A 20,640-nucleotide genomic window follows, 5' to 3' on the forward strand; every position below is an offset into this window, starting at 1 on the left:
CATGGATCACAAGCCGGTTTATTATAGTCTCGCTGATCGGTACGGAGATGTCTATACTTATCTATGAGAGGCTATGTAACCGTTAGGAAAATTCCACTTCATTTGATTTCCCTGTCGTGTGAGATTTTTGACATCACAAATTCTGAACTTCTATCTTCTATTCTCTCACCGATGGTGAGAACACGCGCTACCTGAAATGATCAGCCCCCCGCGCCCTTGCGAAAGTCACCAGAAGTCGGGGTCGGGGTAGAGGCCGAGGACGCGCACGCGCACGCGATGAAGCAAGAACTCCCACGCGAGCTGCCACCGAGGAGTCACTAGCAGATCCAGCCGGAGTCCAGGAACTTGACACGCCTACTGCTACTACCACTCCAGCACTTCAGGAGACTTTGGCACAGGTCATGTGCATGTACACCACTTTGGCTCAGGCAGGGTTGCTTCCCTTTGCTGCAGCTACATCTCAGGTCGGGGGAGGAGCACAGATTCCCGCCGCTCGCACTCTTGAGTAGCGAGTGCATATTGAGTAGGTCCCTGAGATTATTCCCGTACCGCCTACAGTGCCAGCTCAGCCCGAGGACAGGGCAGCTGCTTCCGAGGATGAGCAGCTGAGGCTTGAGAGGTTCAAGAAGTACAATTATCCTGTATCCAGTAGTCTAGCATTGGAGGATGCTCTGAGATTTCTTGATGAGTGTTACCGCATTCTCCGTACCATGGGTATCTCAGGATCGAGCGGGATTTCTTTCACTACCTTCCAGCTTCGAGGAGCCGCCTATGAGTGGTAGCGCACCTATGAGTTAGACAGTCTAGATGAGGCTGCTTCACTGACTTGGGCTCAGTTTTCAGATCTGTTCCTGAGGGAGTATGTTCCTCAGAGCCTCAGGGATGCATGGCACGCAGAGTTGGAGCATTTGCGCTAGGGTTCTATGACCGTTTCAGAGTATGCTATCTGTTACACCAGTTTGGCTAGGCATGCACCAGCCTTGGTTTCCACTGTTCGCGAGAGAGTTTGTCGGTTTATTGAGGGCCTTATTCCCAGCATCAGATCTAGCATGGCTCGTGAGTTGGAAATGGATATTTCTTATCAGCAGGTGGTAAGAATTGCTAGGAGAATTGAGGGTATGCATTCTAGGGAGAAAGAGGAGAGGGAGGCCAAGAGGTCTCGAGAGTCAGGCCATTATTCTGGTGCTTGTACCCCAGCTACAGGTCGTGATGGTAAGGGTTATATGAGTCGCCATGTTCATTCAGCTCTTCTGGCGGCCAGTAGTGCTCCAGCTCTCCTAGACCTCAGGAGCCTTATTATGCACCACCGGTATCTAGCACGCCTCCTGCGTGGGGTGTTTTCAGAGGCCAGTCTAGCAGACCTGGCCCTAGCTAGTCACAGCCACCACATCCTCCCAGAGCTTATTTTGAGTGTGGCGACACACGTCATATGGTGAGGGATTTCCCTAGACTTGGGATGGGTGCACCTCCACAGACTTCTCATCCACAGCGTGCCCCGTAGAGCTCTCAAGTTATGGTTACAGCTACAGTTGCTACCCCACCTACGCAACCAGCTAGAGGTGGAGGTCAGGGAGGTAGATGTCATGCCCCGAACCTGGGGGCGAGACCGGCACCCAGTGCCTTACCTATCCTTGCATACCAACTTGCAACTAAGGGACTTTGAACATATGATGTCATACTTTTGGCCATGGGCCACATTGCAAGACGACAACGAATGCTAACTAAATATCAATATAAAACTTGCCCGACAAGGCCGTCATATTTATTACAGCTGACAAACCAACCAAATATAAATACAAGGCCTGAAAGCCCAACAAACTGCACTAACGGACAAGATATGTCTACAAGCCTCTACTGATGGATATACTGTGATCGGAACGTCTCTCCGACCTACTCATGACATATATACATATATACATATATATACAAGATATACATAAGGCTCTAGACCCTAAAACTCCGAAAGGTATGGAGCTTACCGATCAAGCTAAACTCGGGCAACACTTATTGAAGAGGCCTACTCGTCTGTCTGTCTGACCTGCACACATGAAATGCAGTGCCCCCAGAAAAGGGACGTCAGTACAAAATAATGTACTGAGTATGTAAGGCAATATACTGAAAGCTGAAACTGAACTGATAATATAATAATTGCAAGTAGCTGGAAGTAAAAGATAATCTGAAGATATGCTTACCTGTTGATACTGACTCAATTCTCTCAATATAGTAAGTAAAATAGCTGTCCGACCCTATAAGGCTTGGTATACATATATATCTGCTCTGCCGTAGTAGGCTCGCTCATAAGTGCTCGGCCATACTAGGCTCTGTATCTCGACCAACTGGGCTCGCTCATAAGCGTTCAGCCACAGTAGGATCCGTATATAACTTACCATCTGATCAGAGGTTGCCCAATAGGGGACTGCCTATCGATTATAGCTCGATAGTAATGAAAATACTTTTAATACTGTATATATATAAACTCTCTGCTCTCTTGACTGGAAGAAGGAAATACTCAACTGAATATGAAGTCCCGATAAGGAGAATATTATAACTTACAATACTAGGAAAATATACGTAAATTTCGGGATATGAATGTAATGACGAGATCATGCCAAATGAAAGAAGTGTTTAGACTTAACATACCTTAACCGATTCTTGTGAAAATCCCTCGAACACACATTGATTGTGACACACATGTAACGACGAGATTGAAATAGGGGATAATCCGTATGATATTCTTGATAAGGATTGCACCGTACTCCCTTAGAAGTGCAAAATTCCATTGCTATTACGCAGTATAATTTCGTATAAAATTGTGCTTAAGATCCATTACTTGCTGAATATAACCATCCTTAATTTATCATAGATGCCTCACGTTACTATTAAAAACTTGAGCTAATCACGTTCTTGAGAATGAAGGTATGATTTTCCATTCTCATATTCTCATATTTATAATATTGACAAACCTTAACAAATAGCAATGCACACTAGAACTGTAGATTACCAATATAGACTACAAGCATTCTTGAGACTAACTAAAGTTTATATACGGTTGTCACCTATTAAAAATGTTCCTAAAACATTCTTAAGATACCCACTTGTCTTTAAGACTTGCCACCTATTTACAAAATGACTCTTAGTCATGAATTATGACTAAGAGTCATACGGTTGGTATAGTGGTTTGATGCCACGTGGAATTTTGGTCTTATCCAATAATTAATTAATTTGATTAGGTAATATCCCGCTACTCGATAATTAATCAACTACCCGCATAATTAAGAATTATTTTAAATTACTTAAAATTTTACTTATTTTTAATACACTTTATACATCATATATCATGTTCATATGGTACCTTGTCTGGTACTAGTCTGTAAATATCGAGAATTATCGCTCGACCCGTATTTTATTCCAAATGCCAAACTTGGACGAAAATTCATTTCCTTTGACTTGCTTCCCCTCTCACCTTCACGAATTTACTTTTTACTAGTTTGAAATAGTATAATCCTTATAATCTCCGAATAATCTTTTCCTTGGACTGATGTCAATTACCTTACGACAAATTTAACGTACAATACTACAGGGTGCAACATCGTCGTAATGTAGTACTGCGAGAATTGATATCACCGTAATGTAATACTACTGGATGCAACACTGTCATAACTTAATACTGCAAAGCGTAAGAACTGTAATATAATATTGTAGAGCATAATACCGATATAATAATGCGAGGCGTAATAGTAGAGGTCACCCTAGAGGGGGAGGCCAGGCCAGATACTATGCCCTTCCTGCCCGTACTGAGGCAGTTGCCTCCGATTCTGTCATCACAGGTATTATATTAGTTTGTCATAGAGATGCATCGGTTCTATTCGATCCAGGCTCTACTTATTCTTATGTCTCTTCTTATTTTGCTCCACATTTGGGTGTATCTCGGGATTCGTTGAGTTTTCCTATTTATGTTTCTACTCCTGTGGGAGATTCTCTCATTGTGGACCACGTTTATCGATTGTGTTTGGTTTCTCTTAGTGGTTTTGAGACCAGAGCCGACTTATTGTTACTCAGCATGGTTGATTTTGATATTATCTTGGGCATGGACTGGTTGTCGCCCCATTATGCTATTCTTGATTGTCACACCAAAACTGTGACGCTGGCTATGCCAGGTATACCGCGTGTTAAGTGGAGGGGTACTTTAGATTACACTCCCAGTAGAGTTATTTCTTTTTTAAAGCTCGACGTATGGTTGAGAAGTGGTGTGACGCGTATTTAGCATATGTGAGAGATGTCAGTATTGATACCCCTTCAGTTGATCCAGTTCCAGTAGTACGGGATTTTCCCGATGTGTTTCCAGCTGATCTTCCAGCCATGCCTCCTGATAGAGATATTAATTTTGGCATTGATCTGTTGTCGGGCACTCATCCTATTTCTATTTCTCCGTATCGTAATGCTCCTCCTGAGTTGAAGGAGTTGAAGGATCAGTTATAGGAATTGCTTGATAAGGGTTTTATTCGGCCTAGTGTATCACCTTGGGGTACTCCTGTCTTGTTTGTGAAGAAAAAGGATGGTTCTATACGTATGTGTATTGACTATCGCCAGTTGAACAAGGTTATAGTGAAGAACCGTTATCCTTTGCCTCGTATCGATGATCTGTTTGACCAGCTTCAGGGTGTACGGGTGTTTTCTAAGATTGATTTTTGCTCAGGTTACCATCAGTTGAAGATTCGGGAGCCAGATATCCTAAAGACTGCTTTCAGGAATCGGTATGGTCATTACGAGTTCCTTGTTATGTCATTTGGGTTGACCAATGCCCCAACAGCCTTTATGCTTTTGATGCACAGTGTATTCAGGTTGTATCTTGACTCGTTTGTTATTGTCTTTATTGATGATATTCTGGTGTATTCCCGGAGTTGGGAAGATCATGAGAAGCACCTGAGGACAGTGCTTCAGACTCTGAGAGAGAAGAAGTTATATGTTAATTTCTCGAAATGTGAGTTTTGGTTGGATTCAGTAGCATTCTTAGGCTACGTTGTATCAAGTGAGGGTATTCAGGTGGATCTGAAGAAGATAGAGGTCGTGCAGAGTTGGCACAGACCATCCTTAGCTACAGATATCCGTAGTTTCCTTGGTTTGGAGGGTTACTACCATCATTTTGTGGAGGGGTTTTCATTGATTACAGCCCCTATGACCAGGTTGACCCACAAGGGTGCTCCGTTTTAGTGGACGGAGGAGTGTGAGGCGAGCTTTCAGAAGCTCAAGATAGCTTTGACCACAGCCCCAATTTTGATACTACCTACAGGTTCGGGGTCTTATACGGTTTATTGTGATGCGTCGAGGGTTGGCCTCGGAGTCTGTTGATGCAGGACGGTAGGGTGATTGCCTACGCGTCTAGACAGTTGAAGATACATGAGAAGAACTACCCTGTTCACGACTTTGAGTTAGCTGCTATTGTTCATGCCCTGAAGATTTGGTGCCATTTTTTATACGTGGTTCCCTGTGAGATTTATACCAACCATCGTAGCTTGCAGCACTTGTTCAAGCAAAAGGATCTAAATTTGTGCCAGAGGAGGTGGTTAGAGTCGCTAAAGGACTATGATATCACTATTTTATATTACCCGGGCAAGGCCAATGTGGTGGCCGATGCTTTGAGTCGCTAGGCAGAGAGTTTGGGGAGTTTGGCCTATTTACCAGCATCAGAGAGGCCTATGGCGATGGATATTCTGGCCTTAGCCAGCCAGTTTGTGAGATTGGATCTTTCGGAGCCTAGTCGGGTTCTAGCTTGCGTGGTTTCTCGATCTTCCTTATTTGATCGTATAAGGGAGCGGAAGTATGATGACCCTCATTTGCTTGTCCTCAAGGACAAGGTCCAGCACGGTGATGCCAAAGATGTGACTATTGGTGATGATGGGGTATTGAGGATGCAGGGTCGAATTTGTGTACCCAATGTTGATGGGCTTCGAGGGTTGATTCTAAGGGAGGCCCATAGTTCGCGGTATTCCATCCATCCTGGTGCCGCGAAGATGTATCAAGATTTGAGACAGCACTATAGATGGAGGCGGATGAAGAAAGATATAGTTAGATTCATAGCTCGGTGTCTCAGCTGTCAGCAGGTGAAGTATGAGCACCAGAGACCGGGTGGATTGCTTCAATGGATAGAAATTCTGGAATGGAAGTGGGAGCGGATCACCATGGACTTTGTAGTTGGGCTCCCACGGACTTTGAAGAAGTTTGAGGCTATTTGGGTGATTGTGGATTGGCTGACCAAGTTCGCTCATTTCATTCTTGTGTGTACTACTTATTCTTCGGAGCGATTGGCGGAGATTTATATCTGGGAGATTGTTCGTCTGCATGGTATTCCAGTTTCCATCATTTCGGATAGAGGTACTCAGTTCATATCACGGTTCTGGAGATCCGTTCAGCATGAGTTAGGTACTCGGGTAGAGTTAAGTACAACATTTCACCCTCAGACAGACAGACAGTTCGAGCGCACTATTCAGATTCTTGAGGATATGCTCCGTGCGTGTGTGATTGAGTTTAGAGGGTCTTGGAATTAGTTTTTGCCATTGGCGGAGTTTGATTACAATAACAACTATCAGTCCAGCATTCAGATGGCACCGTATGAGGCTTTATATGAGAGACGGTGTAGATCCTCGGTGGGTTGGTTTGAGCCGGGTGAGGCCAGATTATTGGGCACAGACTTAGTTCAGATGCTTTGGAGAAGGTTAAGGTGATTCAGGATAGACTCTACACAGCCCAGTCTAGACAGAAGAGTTACGCGGACCGGAATGTTCGCGATATTTCCTATATGGTTGAAGAGCGAGTTCTGCTTTGGGTTTTGCCTAAGAAGGGCGTTATAAGATTCGGGAAGAAAGGGAAGTTGATTCCGAGGTTTATTGGCCCTTTTGAGATATTGAGGCGTGTTGGGGTGGTTGCTTATGAGCTTGCCTTACCTCCCAGCTTGGCAGGAGTTCATCCGGTATTTCATGTTTCGATGCTCCGGAGGTATCACGGTGACCCGTCGCACGTGTTGGATTTCAGTAAAGTCCAGTTGGACAAGGATCTATCTTATGTTGAGGAGCCAGTGGCAATATTGGACAGGCAGGTAAGAAAGCTGAGGTCAAAGAACATTGCATCAGTAAAGGTTCAGTGGCAGGGTCAGCAGGTCGAGGAGGCAACCTGGGAAACCGAGCAGGATATGCGCTGTCGTTACCCTCATCTTTTCACTACTTCAGGTATGTCTCTATGCTCGTTCGAGGACGAATGGATTTTTAAGTGTAGGAGGATGTGACGACCCGGCCGGTCATCTTAAGAATTAACGCCCAGATCCCCTATTAACTACTTTCCCCAAGTTTATTTCTGCTAATGTGATTTGCCGGGATGTTCGGTTTTGAGTTTCGGAGAGTTTTGGGACACTTAGTCCCTAAATGAGAGTTTAAGTGTTGGAAAGTTGACCGTAGTCGGAACAGTGTGAAGACGGCCTCGGAATGGAAATCCGATGGTTCCGTTAGCCGTTGGGTGATTTTGGGGTTAGGAGCGTGTTCGGATTGTGTTTTGGAGGTTCGTAGCTAATTTAGGCTTGAAATGCCGAAAGTTGAATTTTTGAAAGTTTCTGGTTCGATAGTGAGATTTTGATCCAAGGGTCGGAATGGAATTCCGAGAGTTGCAGTAGTTCCGTTATGTCATTTGGGGTATGTGTGCAAAATTTCAGGTTATTCGGAGATGGTTTGGTTGGGTTTTTGATCGAAAGCGTATTTTGAGGAAATTTGGAGTTCTTAGGCGTAAATCCTTGATTAATCCGAGGTTTCTATGTTGTTTTAGGTGTTTTAAGGATTGGTACAAGTTTCAATAAGGTATTAGGTAATATTGGTTCTTTTGGTTGAGGTCCCGGGGGCCTTGGGGTGATTTCGGATAGTTGACGGGAAGGTTGAAGAAGTGTTGTAGCAGTTGTAGCATTGCTGCTTCTGGTATTTTTGCATCTACGGCTTGGGGACCGCAGATGCGGCGTCACAGAAGTGGATAAAGGGCCGCAGAAGCGGCTTTGGGTCGATTCTTCAGAAACCGCAGATGCGGTAAGAGGCTTGCAGAAGCGGAACCGCTCCTGCGGGTAAAGGACAGCAGATGTGGAATCTGGCCTTAAGTGGGAAGTCGCAGATACGACATTTTGTTCCGCAGATGCGGTCCCAGGGCCGCAAATGCGGTAATCGCGGGGCAGAACATATGAATAGTTGTCTTTGCGAAATTGAGCCATTCTTCCACCATTTTCATCCGAGGTTGAAGCTTCTAAGAGGGATTTTTGAGGAAAACAAAGGGGGATCACTTGGAGGTAATGTTCTTGACTTTATAACTCATTTTTCATGTGATTAAAGACCTAATTAGTGTGAGAAATTTGGGAAAAATGGGTAATTAGGGCTTGAGTTAAAGAGGCCTTTAAATGAGGATTTGAGGGGTCATTTGGACTCCGATTTCAGTGTTCTTATTATGTATAGACTCGTGAGAGTATGAGATTTCTAAAATGTAAATTTCACCCAATTCCGAGACGTGGGCCCAAGGGGCGTTTTGGCTATTTTACATAATTTCGCGTATTAGCTTAGGATTTAATTGTAGAATCAGTTGCTTGAAGTGTTATTAACATTATGAAATTGAATTGAATAGATTTGGGACATTTGGAGTCGAGTACTCGTGGCAAAAGCGTGGTTTCAGGTTTATTTTGAGTCGGTTCGAGGTAAGTGGCTTGTCTAACCTTGTGTGGGGACCTTCCCCTTAGGATTGGTATATTTGGTAATTGAAATGCCTTGTACGTGAGGTGACGAGTGTGTACTTGTGCTAATTTTTGGAAATCCGACTTTCTTTAAGTGATTACTAGTATGTTTCCTTTCCTGTTTCTATTGCTTGCACTATTAAGCCTGTTGTTAGCCTAGAAAAGCATGTCTAAGTGACATAATTGATTTACCTGATTCAACTTGCCTTACTTGAATTTTGTGCAGCATGCTAGGCTAGAATCGCTTATTGCCTTAATATGAATTTTGCTATTTCTGTTTATCTTCCTGCTGCTGCTGTGTATTTATTTTGGGACTACGGATGTGGGATTACGGTAGCTCCCCTTTGTCTGTTTACTTTGGGACTATGGGTTAGATTCCCGGTAGATCCCCCTGCACATTTACTTTGGGACTACGGGTTATATTCCCGGGAGATCCCCCTGCACAGTTAAATGGAACTACAGGAATGCACCCGGTAGATTCCCCCAGTACTGGGTATTTACATTTGGGACTACGGATTGGAATTCCGGTAGTTCACCGCGCATTGATAGTTGGACTTCGGGATGGGATCCCAGGAGATCCTTCGGACATATATATGATGGACTACGGGATGGTATCCCGGGAGATCCACTGGATAGTTGTAATTGGGACTACAGGACGGTATCCTGGAAGGTGCCCCGGTTGTTATCTCTGTGTTGAGCTGTATTTCTTTCCGTGGCTTGTTTAGTCTCTGATCTAGTTGTTGTTGTTCTGTCAACTCTATGTTATTTCTTACAGTTGCACTTATTTATACTGTTTTATTCCACACTGTTAACCCTTATATTGTATTTAACCTCAGTAGGGCCCTATCCTTCCTCGTCACTTCCTAACTGAGGTTAGGCTTGGCACTTACTGAGTACCGTTGTGGTGTATTCATGCCCCTTCTGCGCATGTTTTTCATGTGTAGATCCAGGTACCGCTGATCAGGCCTACTATCGTTGAGGGAGGCGACTGCTTAGAGAGTTCGAGGTATACCTGTCGCGTCTGCAGACCAAGGAGTCCCTTTCTATTCCTGCCTTTAGTATTTAGCCCTTTTGTACTTTTCTGTTCTTTATTAGAAATTTCGGAGTTAGAGCAATGTAGTATTTCTTTTCTTAGCTTGTGATTCATGGGTTTTCGGGTCTTTGATTTTTGTTTGGTATTGAGAGTTAAACATGGTGTATGTCGAGCGGCACATTTAAACACTGTTACTGCTTTATTTCTGTTTAAATTGTTTACTTCCGCAAATTTTGGTTTTTCTTCCGCAAATTAGGCTTACCTAGTCATAGAGACTAGGTGTTGTCACGATGATTCACGTAGGGCGAACTGGGGTCATGATAATATCAATCAAGCCACCTCGTGGCGTATATATCTCAGGCCCTCGGCCTCATAATCAGTATCAAATGTTTCCTATCAATATAGGCCCTCGACCTTACTCAGTCAAAATCTTCACAAGCCACTCGGGCAATAGTAAAACATGATTCTCAACCCAAAAATATCATTTAAAAGATCATGTAAGTGTTAAAATAGAGTAAACATGGCTGAGTACGAAAAATAGTAAATATAACATGACTGAGTTCAAGTATAAAGTCAAAACAGTGAGGAAATATCAATAAAAGTTCCCGAAGGGTTCAAATAATTGGCATGAAGCCCAAATATGGCATTCAGCTCAAATCATGATGATAGCAAATAGATTTTAGTCAAATACACGATAAAATAGTCATTCGGGATTTACCAAGTCACAATCCCCAACAGTGCACGACCCCACGCTCGTCATCAAGTGTGTGCGTCACCTCAATATAGCAAAACGATGTGCAAGTCCAGGGTTTCATACCCTCAAAACATCATTTACAATCATTACTCACCTCGAACCGGTCAAATCTCTAGTTCGTGACACCTTTGCCCCTCGAATCGTCCTCCACTCGCGTCGAATCTATCCAAAATCGGAACGAGGACGTCAAAATATACTAAGGGAATGAAGCCCAATTGAAAATAATCAATTTACAACATAAATCCCGAAATTACTAAAACCCGACCCCTAGGCCCACGTCTCGGAATTCAATAATTTTACATCAATAGATTCTTTATCTCCCCACAAGTTCATACATATCAAAAGTTCTAAAATTTGACCTCAAATGATCCTTCAAATCCTCAATCAAAGGTTTAAATTTCCTAGCCCTAGTTCTTCCATTTGGCTTATTTTCCATGATTATTTAGGTAGAATTCACATTAGAATCGAGTTTTAAGTCCAAGAATCTTACCTCCAAGTGATTCCCCTTGAATCCCTCTTCAACCCCCTTCAAAAAGTTCCAAAAACGACCAACAATGGAGGAAATAAACCCCAAAATTGCGGACAAGACGAGTATTTAAACATTCTGCCCAGGCTTGAAATCCTTCTTTACGAATGCGGTCAAAGCCTCGCGTTCGCGAAGCACAATAATACCTTGAACAAAATTTCTCCTTCATGATAGCGACTACCCCATCATGAACGCAATGCTTTACTCAGACAGACCTTCGCGAACGCGCTCCCTCGCCCGCGACCGCGATGAACAAAACAACTAAAACCCAGCTGGCCAATTTCCTCTATGCGTACGCGGAGCAGACCTCGCGAACGCGATGCATTGTTTCCCAACCCTTCACGAACGCGGAGACTCCCTCGTGAAGGCGAAGGCCAAAGTCTCATCCTTCTCTAGCTAACCCTTCGCGATCGCGGCTCCCCTCTCGCGAATGCGAAGGGCATTTGTCTGCAACACTGAGCAGTAGATTTCTGCAATTCTAAACTTGATAAAATGGTCCGATTGACCACCCGAAACTCACCTGAGGCCCCCGGGACCTCAACCAAACATGCCAACATATCTCATAACCTCATTCAAACTTGTTCCAACCTTCGGAACCCTTAAAACAACATCAAAACACCAAATTCGCATCGGATTCAAGCCTAAGAAATTCCAAAATCTTATAAATTACGCTTTTGATCAAAAACCCAACCAAACCACGTCCGAATGACCTGAAATTCTGCACACACATCCTAAATGACACAATAGAACTACCGCAACTCTCGGAATTCCATTCCGACCCCTATATCAAAATCTCGCCTACCAACCGGAAATCGCCAAAATATCAACTTCGCCAATTCAAGCCTAAATCTACTCCGAACCTCCAAAACTCATTATGATCACGTTGTTAAGTCCCAAATCTCCTTCTGAAGCTATCCGAACCATCGGAACTCACATCTTAGCCCTCTAACATATAAGTCAACATCCGATTGACTTTTCCAACTTAAGCTTCATCAAAAGAGACTAAGTGTCTCAAACCTTACCAAAATCATTCCGGATTCGATCCGACCAATCCGATACCAAATAACACGGATAAATAAAGCATAAAAAAGCAGAAATAGGGATCCAGAGCGGTAACTCATGAGATGACTGGACGGGTCATCACATTGACAAAATTTCTTTTAAAATTTTTCATATGAAGGCATTTGCATCAAAGAATCAGTGAAAGGAATACTAATATGAATCTGTTTCGAGATTTCCAAAAACTTTGCAAATTCACCATCAAGCTTTTCTTGTTTTATTTTTGTGTGGAAAAGGAGTTATCACAGGGAGAGGAATCATTTTTTCAATATTTTTCTTGACTTCTTTATTTTCTAATGGTTCAGAAGGTGGCTCAACATTCTTACCCTTGTTTATCTGTTATTTTGACTAGTTATTTTCTTATCTGACTTTATTGGGTTCATCAAGCTCCTTACCTGATCGTAAGGTGATGGCCTTAAGGTGTTCCTTTGGGTTTTTCTCCGTATTGCTTGGTAAGGGGCCTTGAATTTTTTCTGACACAAGAGTTGCCAGTTGGCTCAGCTGGATTTCCAAATTTTTAAGGGCTGAATTTTGGCTTTCCATTGTTTCATGAGTGACCTTAATGTATTTGTACAAAAGGTCATCAAGACTTGGATGTGTTTGCTGAGGTCTTTGCTGATATGGAGCTGCTTGTTGATAAAGTCTGAAATTTGGTTGCCCACGGTTTTGATTTTGGTAACCAGGTGGACCTTGTACATGTGGCTTCTGGAAGCTCTAAGAGTTCTCGGCACCATTTGGATTGCTCCATTGAAATCATGGATGTTTATATGCCATTGGACTTCCAAAGAGGTACTGCTTGTAACCGATTGCATTGACCTATTCATCATTTCGATTAATTGCTTGGCATTCATGATTCAGATGGTTTCCTCCACACATATCACAAGCCTTATACTGGCTTGATTATTTTGTATTCACCAAAAAAGTTTTAAATTTTTGTGCCAAAGAAACAATTTGTTGTGTTAGTGTGTTTAAAGAATTAACTTGATTTACCGTAGCGAACGTTTTGACGATTACACGCTCAGATGGCCATTGAATGGCATTTTCAAAAATTTCATTCAATAACTGCAATGCTTCTTCTGCTGTATTTCCCATCACAGAACCTCCTGCAGCTGCATCAATCACATTTCTAGAAAAATGTTTTAACCCGTGATAAAAAAATATACAATTGCATGTGTTCATGAATATCATGGTGCGGACATTTTATTAACATTACTTTTAATCTTTCTCAAGCTTGATAAACTGACTCAGCATCAGTCTGTAAGAAATTAGATATTTCTTGCCTTAACTTTGTTGTTTTAGCAGGAGAAAAATATTCATTCAAAAACTTCTGAGTCATCTGGTCCCATGTGGTAATTGACCCTTGAGGTAAACTTCTCAACCACGTCTTGGAATCTTCTTTTAAAGAAAAAAGAAATAGCCTTAACTTGATTGCTTCAGGAAAAACTCCATTATACTTAGCAGTTTCAACAAGTTCTAGAAAATTAATTAAATGACTGTGTGGATCTTCACTTGAATCTCCTGTAAAGATACAAGATTGTTGAATTAATTGAATTAGGCCGGTCCTAATTTCAAAGTTGTTGGCTGTTACTGGGGGTTTTCTGACACTAGATTCACAGGTGAAGCGGTCAACCCTAGCATAATCCCTTAGGATTCTAGTTGCTGGTCTTGACACCACTTCATCAAATTGATCTTCTAAATGGACTGGTGGTGGTACTTTAGGTGGTTTGATATCTTCTACTCCCTAGTTTTCCATTCCTTCATAAGATACGCTCTGAGAAGATGATGTTTGTTCTTTCCTAGGCAATCGAAGAGATCTTTCAATTTCAGGATCATAACGTGTTGTAATGACCCGATAGGTCGTTTTGAGCATTTGCACTTCCCTCGCCATATCTCGGGCATGACTAACCCTGTATGATGTTATGACTTATGTAAATCGTCGGTTTTGAATTTCAGGATAATCGGAATAGATTTGGAAGAACAATCCTCAACTTGAAGCTTTAAATTTGAAAGGTTTGACCCAGTCTTGACTTTTTAGTATTTGATCTCGGATTTGGATTATTATGATTTGGTTAGCTCCGTTGGGTGATTTTGTACTTAGGAGCACGTCCGGAATGTGATTTGAAGGTCCGTAGTAGAATTTGGCTTGAATTGGCGAAAGGTGGAAATTTGGCGATTTTGGTCGGCGGTGGAAAATTTAATTTCGGGGTCGGAATGGAATTCCAGAAATTGGAGTATCTCCGTAGTATCATTTGTGACGTGTGTGCAAAATTTTAGGTCATTCGGAGGTGATTTGATAGGTTTTGACATCATTTGTGGAATTCAGAAGTTTCAAAATCCTTAGGCTAGAATCCGAGGGTGATTTGGTGTTTTGATATTGTTTTGAGTGTTCCCAAGGTTGAAATAAGTTTTAATGGTGATATCTGACTTGTTGTCATGTTTGGTTAAGGTCCCGAGGGCCTCGGGATGATTTCGGGAGGTTGACGTACCAAGGATAGGATTGAGGAAGTGCTCAAGAATTTCTTTCAGCTGTCATAACCGCACCTGTAGAGTGGGGACCGCAGGTGCGAGGCCCATAGAAGCGCATAAGCAGCCGCAGATGCGGCCATAGGTGAGAAGGGCAGGAGCCGCAGGTGTGGTCGATGAAGATGCGGTTAAGGGAAAATAAGTAAAAACCGCAGATGCGGTTGGTTTGACCACCTAAGCGGCGTCACATAAGCGACTTGTGAACCGCGGATGTGGAAGTCCTGGGCAGAAAGTATACAAGGTCTCCTTCACGAATTTCAGTCCATTCTTCACCATTTTTGGACGAGTTTGGAGCTTAAAGCTGTTATTTCAAGAGGGAATCGAGGGGTATCAGTGAGGTAAGTTACTTGGGCTTTATATCTTGTGTTTGTGATGATTTTTCCACTATTTAATCATAAATTTAATGAGGGATTTGGAGTGAAGTTGAAGGGTTAGGGCTTGAGTTTTGGAGAGCTTTGATTGGGATTTTGAGGAGCCATTTGAGGTCGGATTTTGATGATTTTGATATGGGTAGACTCGTGAGTGAATGAGCTTTCTAGTTTTGTAATTTTTATCGAATTCCGAGACGTGGTCCCGGGGGCCAGGTTTGAGCCAAATTCGGGATTTTTTGTCTAATTTGATAAGTTTCATGTAGAATTATTCCTTTAGCGTATATTGATGATATTATACTGATTTTGGTTAGATTCGGAATATTTGGAGGCCGAGTCAAGGGGCAAAGGCATCGTGGGTTAGAGTTTTGACCGGTTCGAGGTAAGTAATGATTGTAAATCTTGTCCTGAGGGTGTGAAACCCCGAATTTCACATTGTTTTACTATTTTTAGGTGACACACATGCTAGGTGATGGGTGTGTGGGCATGCACTGTTGGGGGATTATGACTTGGTCCATCCCGTAGCAACTAAATAGTTGTGTATTTGACTGAAACTATATGATACTTCTTGTGTTTTTAGAAAGAATTTCTATAATTTCGACTGAATGCCATATTTGGGCCTCATGCCAAGCTATTGGGATCCTTATGGGCTTTTCCTTATTATTTCCTCATTGCTTTGAATTAAAATCTATACTTAGTCATGTTATGTTTTATTGATTTCATAACTCAGTATTTATTACTCCTTTTGATGCACAAAATGATATTTTAGGCTGAGCACCCTATTTTACTAATAGACCGAGTGACTGGAGAGGTTTCTGAATGAGTGCGGCTGAGGGCCTGTGTTGTGAGGATATTTATGGGATCAAGTTGTACGCCTCGCAGCATGTTGTTATTGATTTATGATTTTGTGAGGTAGAGGGCCTGATTGATTTATGCCACGAGATGGCTTGTTTTGTGAGGCTGAGGGCCTGATTGATTATGCCACGAGGTGGCTTATTATAGCGCTTGGAATGTAGTAGCCCCTCTGGAGTCTGCACACACCCCAGTGAGCACGGGTACCCTGAGTGAGTGATATGATGTTTTGCCCGAGGGGCTGTTCTTGATTCATGTTATGCCCAAGGGGCTGTTTACGAGTGATTGTGAGGTATGTCCGAGGGGGTGCATATGAGTGACAGTGATTATTGACCGAGGGGCTATTATGATTTATGTTTGCTCGAGGGGCTGTTTATGATTTATGTTGCCCGAGGGGTTGTATACACTCAGTTTTGCCCGAGGGGCCAACTATGTTTTCATCATTTTTACTCACTGCTTCATCACTTTACTTGAAAACTGTTGAAAGATGTTTTAAATGGTTTTTACACATCTTCAAATGATTTTTACCAAAAACTGTATTTGTAAACGAGATGATTTGATTCATACACTGATTTAAAAGCCTGTTGTATTCTACTGAGATTTTGTGATATGAACTGTATATGTTTTGATGATTGTCACTACTGCTCAGTCTTTATTTACTTTTATTACTTACTGAGTTGGCGTACTCACATTACTCCCTGCACCTTGTGTGCAGATCTGGGGATTGCTGGACGTGCTAGTAAGTGTTGTTTTCATCCATCGCGGATCTGTTGGAGTTAGTAAGGTAGTTGCACGGAGATCGCAGCCCTGCTTTTCTCCCTCCTGTCTTCCAATAGATTGTTATTAGTTGTTTTCCAGTCTATATATGTCTTAGTGTTATCGGACAGTCCTTTGTAGATACTCATGACTAGTGACACCCCGATGTTGGGCTTTCTTTCCGCACTTCTATTTTGATTTAAATTCCTTTTGAAGGTTTATTGTTAAATAGCTTTGGTTTTATTTTAAAAATAAAAATATTGATTGGTGTAGTAGTGTGTCGGCTTTCCTAGTACCATGATAGGCGACATCACGACACGATTAGTTTTGATTCGTGACAAGTTGGTATTAGAGCCTAGGTTACATAGGTCTGATGAGTCATGAGCAGGTTTAGTAGAGTCTCGCGGATCGGTACGGAGGCATTTTTACTTATCTTCAAGAGGCTGCAGAACCTTTAGGAAATCCCACATTCTTGAATTCTTATCGTTCGATATTGATTCAGCTTGAAATGTAACTCTTTGAATTCCTTCCATGCGTTTGTATGCGCGCATGAGCGCTCGATATCAGCTATGCATCGACAGCTTGTGATTCCCTGAACGAGGTGCAAGACATGATTTCTGTGTGTTGACGTTGGGCCAGTCTGGAGGACTTGAGGCCGGGCTTTGCCTGTAGCTTGAGCATTGATGTGTTGATTTTGTGAGCACGTGCTTTTGGATCTATATGTTCGGTAGTGCCTCTATTAGTGGAAGTGATGGCTAGATGGCTATGTGATGAGTATGATATGACTGCAAGATGTGTTCTTATGATTTGAATATAACGAGAAGGATCTGCTTGAGGGTAGAAAGAACTATTTGGTGCTTGATTTCCATCTTGATTTGATGTATAGCCCTGGGTTATGGGTGTATGTTGAAGGATCTCTCTATGTTGTTTAGTTGGGGAGTGAAGTAGATTTCATGTCATGATATGAGTTCACACTCAGGAAGAGTAAGTGATTGTGTGATGTTTATGACGGTAGAAGGGCATGAAGAGATGTTAGTTTGAGGCGCAGCAGGTGGGTTATCTTCTGCAAGGTGTCCAAAGGGCATGTGATCCCTATGTTATTGGTTGGAAGTCCTCTTTTACCAGTGAATTATGTGTGCTGCAGTTTGAGTTTGGATCGCGTATGAGAGTTGTCTTGACTATTACGAGGGTGAATGCGAGATTTCCAAATAATTTGAAGTACTAGAGGGTTTGTGTTGCACGAGCTTATGAAGGATTTAATTTAATATCACTATGGTATTATGGCGGTAATAGAGTATGTGCATTGTGAGTTTTTGTGTGTTTTGACCTATGGATTTGAGCCAAGTGAGGGAGTCTACAATTGATAGGTTGATTGCGCGGCTAGTGTCGTATTAGTTTCAGTTTGAAGGATACTGGAGAATCAGTGTGGCTTATAGAGATTGAGGTCGAGGATGACTCGAGTAAAGGAAATTTTGGATAATGGTGTGTTATTCTTATGGGTATATGAGAAATCGTGGTGATTTAGTTGTTGTTGTAAGGGATGTAACGGGTATGGAGTAGGGTATCACTCAGCTGCTTAGAAGGATGGATTTCTTCCTTAGGTGTTGCTGTTCTAATGGGGCACAAGTCGTTCGATTCGTTGATCAGTTTAATGGAAACCTAAGTAGAGTGGATGACTCCCGAGAATGGTTTTAATGGAGACTTATATGTCATCAGAGATCTTCAGGATGTGTATTTGGCTAGAAACTGAGGTTTACATTGGAGGGTGTTGAGACTTGTGGCATTTCTATATCATTATGGATTCTACATATCAGTATCATGAAGGCGAAGGTAATGGCTTTAGATTCGCAGAAAGTCTCTTTAGGGTAAGTATTTTGAATACGGTGCTTTTGGGGATATTTAAGAGAGTATTCAGCGGCTTATGAGCCTTAGATGGTGTGTTTTTATGCTTGGATCTCGTGTGGTGAGTCTGGGTTGAGGATTGTAGTATTATGGCAAGGAGGAGTATCAATTTAAAGGTAATTCAGATGGAACTTAGATAAATGGGACAGCTTGGTAGTAGGTCGGATCTGCAGGGTAATGGGTATGATTAGTTCTTTGGGTGTTTATGAGGCAATGAGTTTCTACAGGTATTTTGTGGCAAGGCTCTTGGGGTTTTTGGTGACCTGTGAAGCTTAGGTGAGTTAGAAGGATTCGGCACTAGCGGTTTGGTTCCTTACGAATGAGATTCAGAGAGTTCTTGATGGTTTTCTACCATAGTTAGAGATGTATATTTTTACTGGCGTGAGGAGCATGTGATATATAGCAATTTTCCTCCTAGATAGGATCAAATGGAAAGTTCTTGTCTAATTGAGTATGTAGTTGCTTGTGGGTCGGAGTGGATTATGAAGTTCTCATATTTATCATAGGATGTCATTTTATATGTGGTATGTTGTGCAGGATTGAGATGTGTGTAAGGTCACGGTTCAGTTCTAGAAGGAAGGTCATAAGTTCTTATGCAACATGGACAATTTCATATGGCTAGGTAAATGATATTACTAACTGGTATGGTTGATGAGAGTATACATTTCGGAAAGGACGATGTATGTGAGTTATGGATACTTTATTGGTATTGTGGCACTCTCTTGTTTGATCGACTGCTAATATTCAAGTTTGCTTGGTGGCACGGAAGAATTATAGAAGTATTCCTCGTGGAATGATTGAGTATTAGAGGTGTGTTAGATATTCGGGCGGTGAAGTTGGGATCGGATATGACGATTTGTGTGCTTTATGGATTTAGAGACTGGGAGTTCTCATAAATAGGTTATTTCGTAGTTGTGGACTATGAAGATGTGGGCAAAGCTAGTCAGATGTTAGTATGCGTCATGATTCAGTCATTGTGAACTTTCGGGAGTTATTTATCTATTGTGGTTGACCAGAGTTGATTTGGGGTTCATTGGTGGGCCCAATATGGGTGTGTGTTTGGCATCGAGTCGAATATGTAGACTCTGAACCGCTATTGTTGAAGCAGGTGCCATTCGGTTATTGATGAGCTTATTCGTGTTCCGAGATTTGTTTCTAAGTTACTCTTGTATGCTACGTGGGATTGTGATTCAATGAATTTATGCACAAATGATATGGTTCTATTTGGGCTTTATATTGGAATTTGAGTAAGACGGGTATTTGGGTGTTGCATGACGTATTATGCATTGGATATGTTCTTTCGGGCTGATATGACATTGCATCATTTACTTCTCCATGGTTATAGTGATTAAGTTTTGGTGTTAGGCATCAAAATGCGCGTGGTTGATGATTTTGAGCATGGTGACTTGTGGTGTCTCATGTGGACCAGTGTTTGGATAAGGTTGTGCATTGCAGTGAAGTTATGTGGAGGTGTGATCATTCGGAGTAGATTCGTATGTTCTAGTTCTATGATGTGTGATGGGTTCTCAGCATTGTGTTGTGGTGGTACAGGTGAGCTTGCGGTACAACTCTCTCATTTGAGTCATTTTTTCCCATGGCTTGAGTACATTTGGACTGTTGCTTATTGGTACGCGGGTTGCACGGGTTGTGGCTTGAGATTGGATCGATGTGTCATGTCACTAGAGTAGTCGTGTTGGATGATATGGGGTCATTGGGGATCTAGAATGAATACTATCGGATTCGATTTCAGCATGTTAGAAGGATAATATCGATGTTTGGGTTAGAAATTTACTATGGTCCTTACCGAAGGAGAGGGAGCTCCATGACTGGTTGATCTAAGGAATGGTTATGACTTTCTACCTGTTTCATTAATCATTTGCAGTATACGAAAGTGTTGGAATGAGGCTTTGGTTTGATAAGAGGTTTATCACCGGAATTGGGTTGTTTGAGCAGCTGTTGTGATTAGAAGTTATCGCTATGAGTGTTTGATTCATATGGTATATCATTTGATTTTCATCTTGAATTGCGGTTTTGGCTTGCTACAGCATGTTCAGATTTATTCAGTATGTAGATGTGAGATTCTGATCTTATAGATAATTTCGGAAGTGGAAAAAAAAT

General features: G+C 42.1%; 1 non-coding gene across 1 annotated transcript; it reads left to right on the plus strand.

The window, feature by feature from the left end:
• The first annotated feature begins 13,302 nt into the window (after positions 1–13,302).
• On the plus strand, positions 13,303–13,409 carry LOC138890909 (small nucleolar RNA R71). The gene has a single exon (XR_011407271.1). It is a non-coding gene; the product is annotated as a small nucleolar RNA R71 (small nucleolar RNA).
• The last annotated feature ends 7,231 nt before the right edge of the window (positions 13,410–20,640 follow it).

This window comes from Nicotiana sylvestris, chromosome 4 (assembly GCF_000393655.2).
Source record: "Nicotiana sylvestris chromosome 4, ASM39365v2, whole genome shotgun sequence".
NCBI classification, from domain to species: Eukaryota; Viridiplantae; Streptophyta; class Magnoliopsida; order Solanales; family Solanaceae; genus Nicotiana; species Nicotiana sylvestris.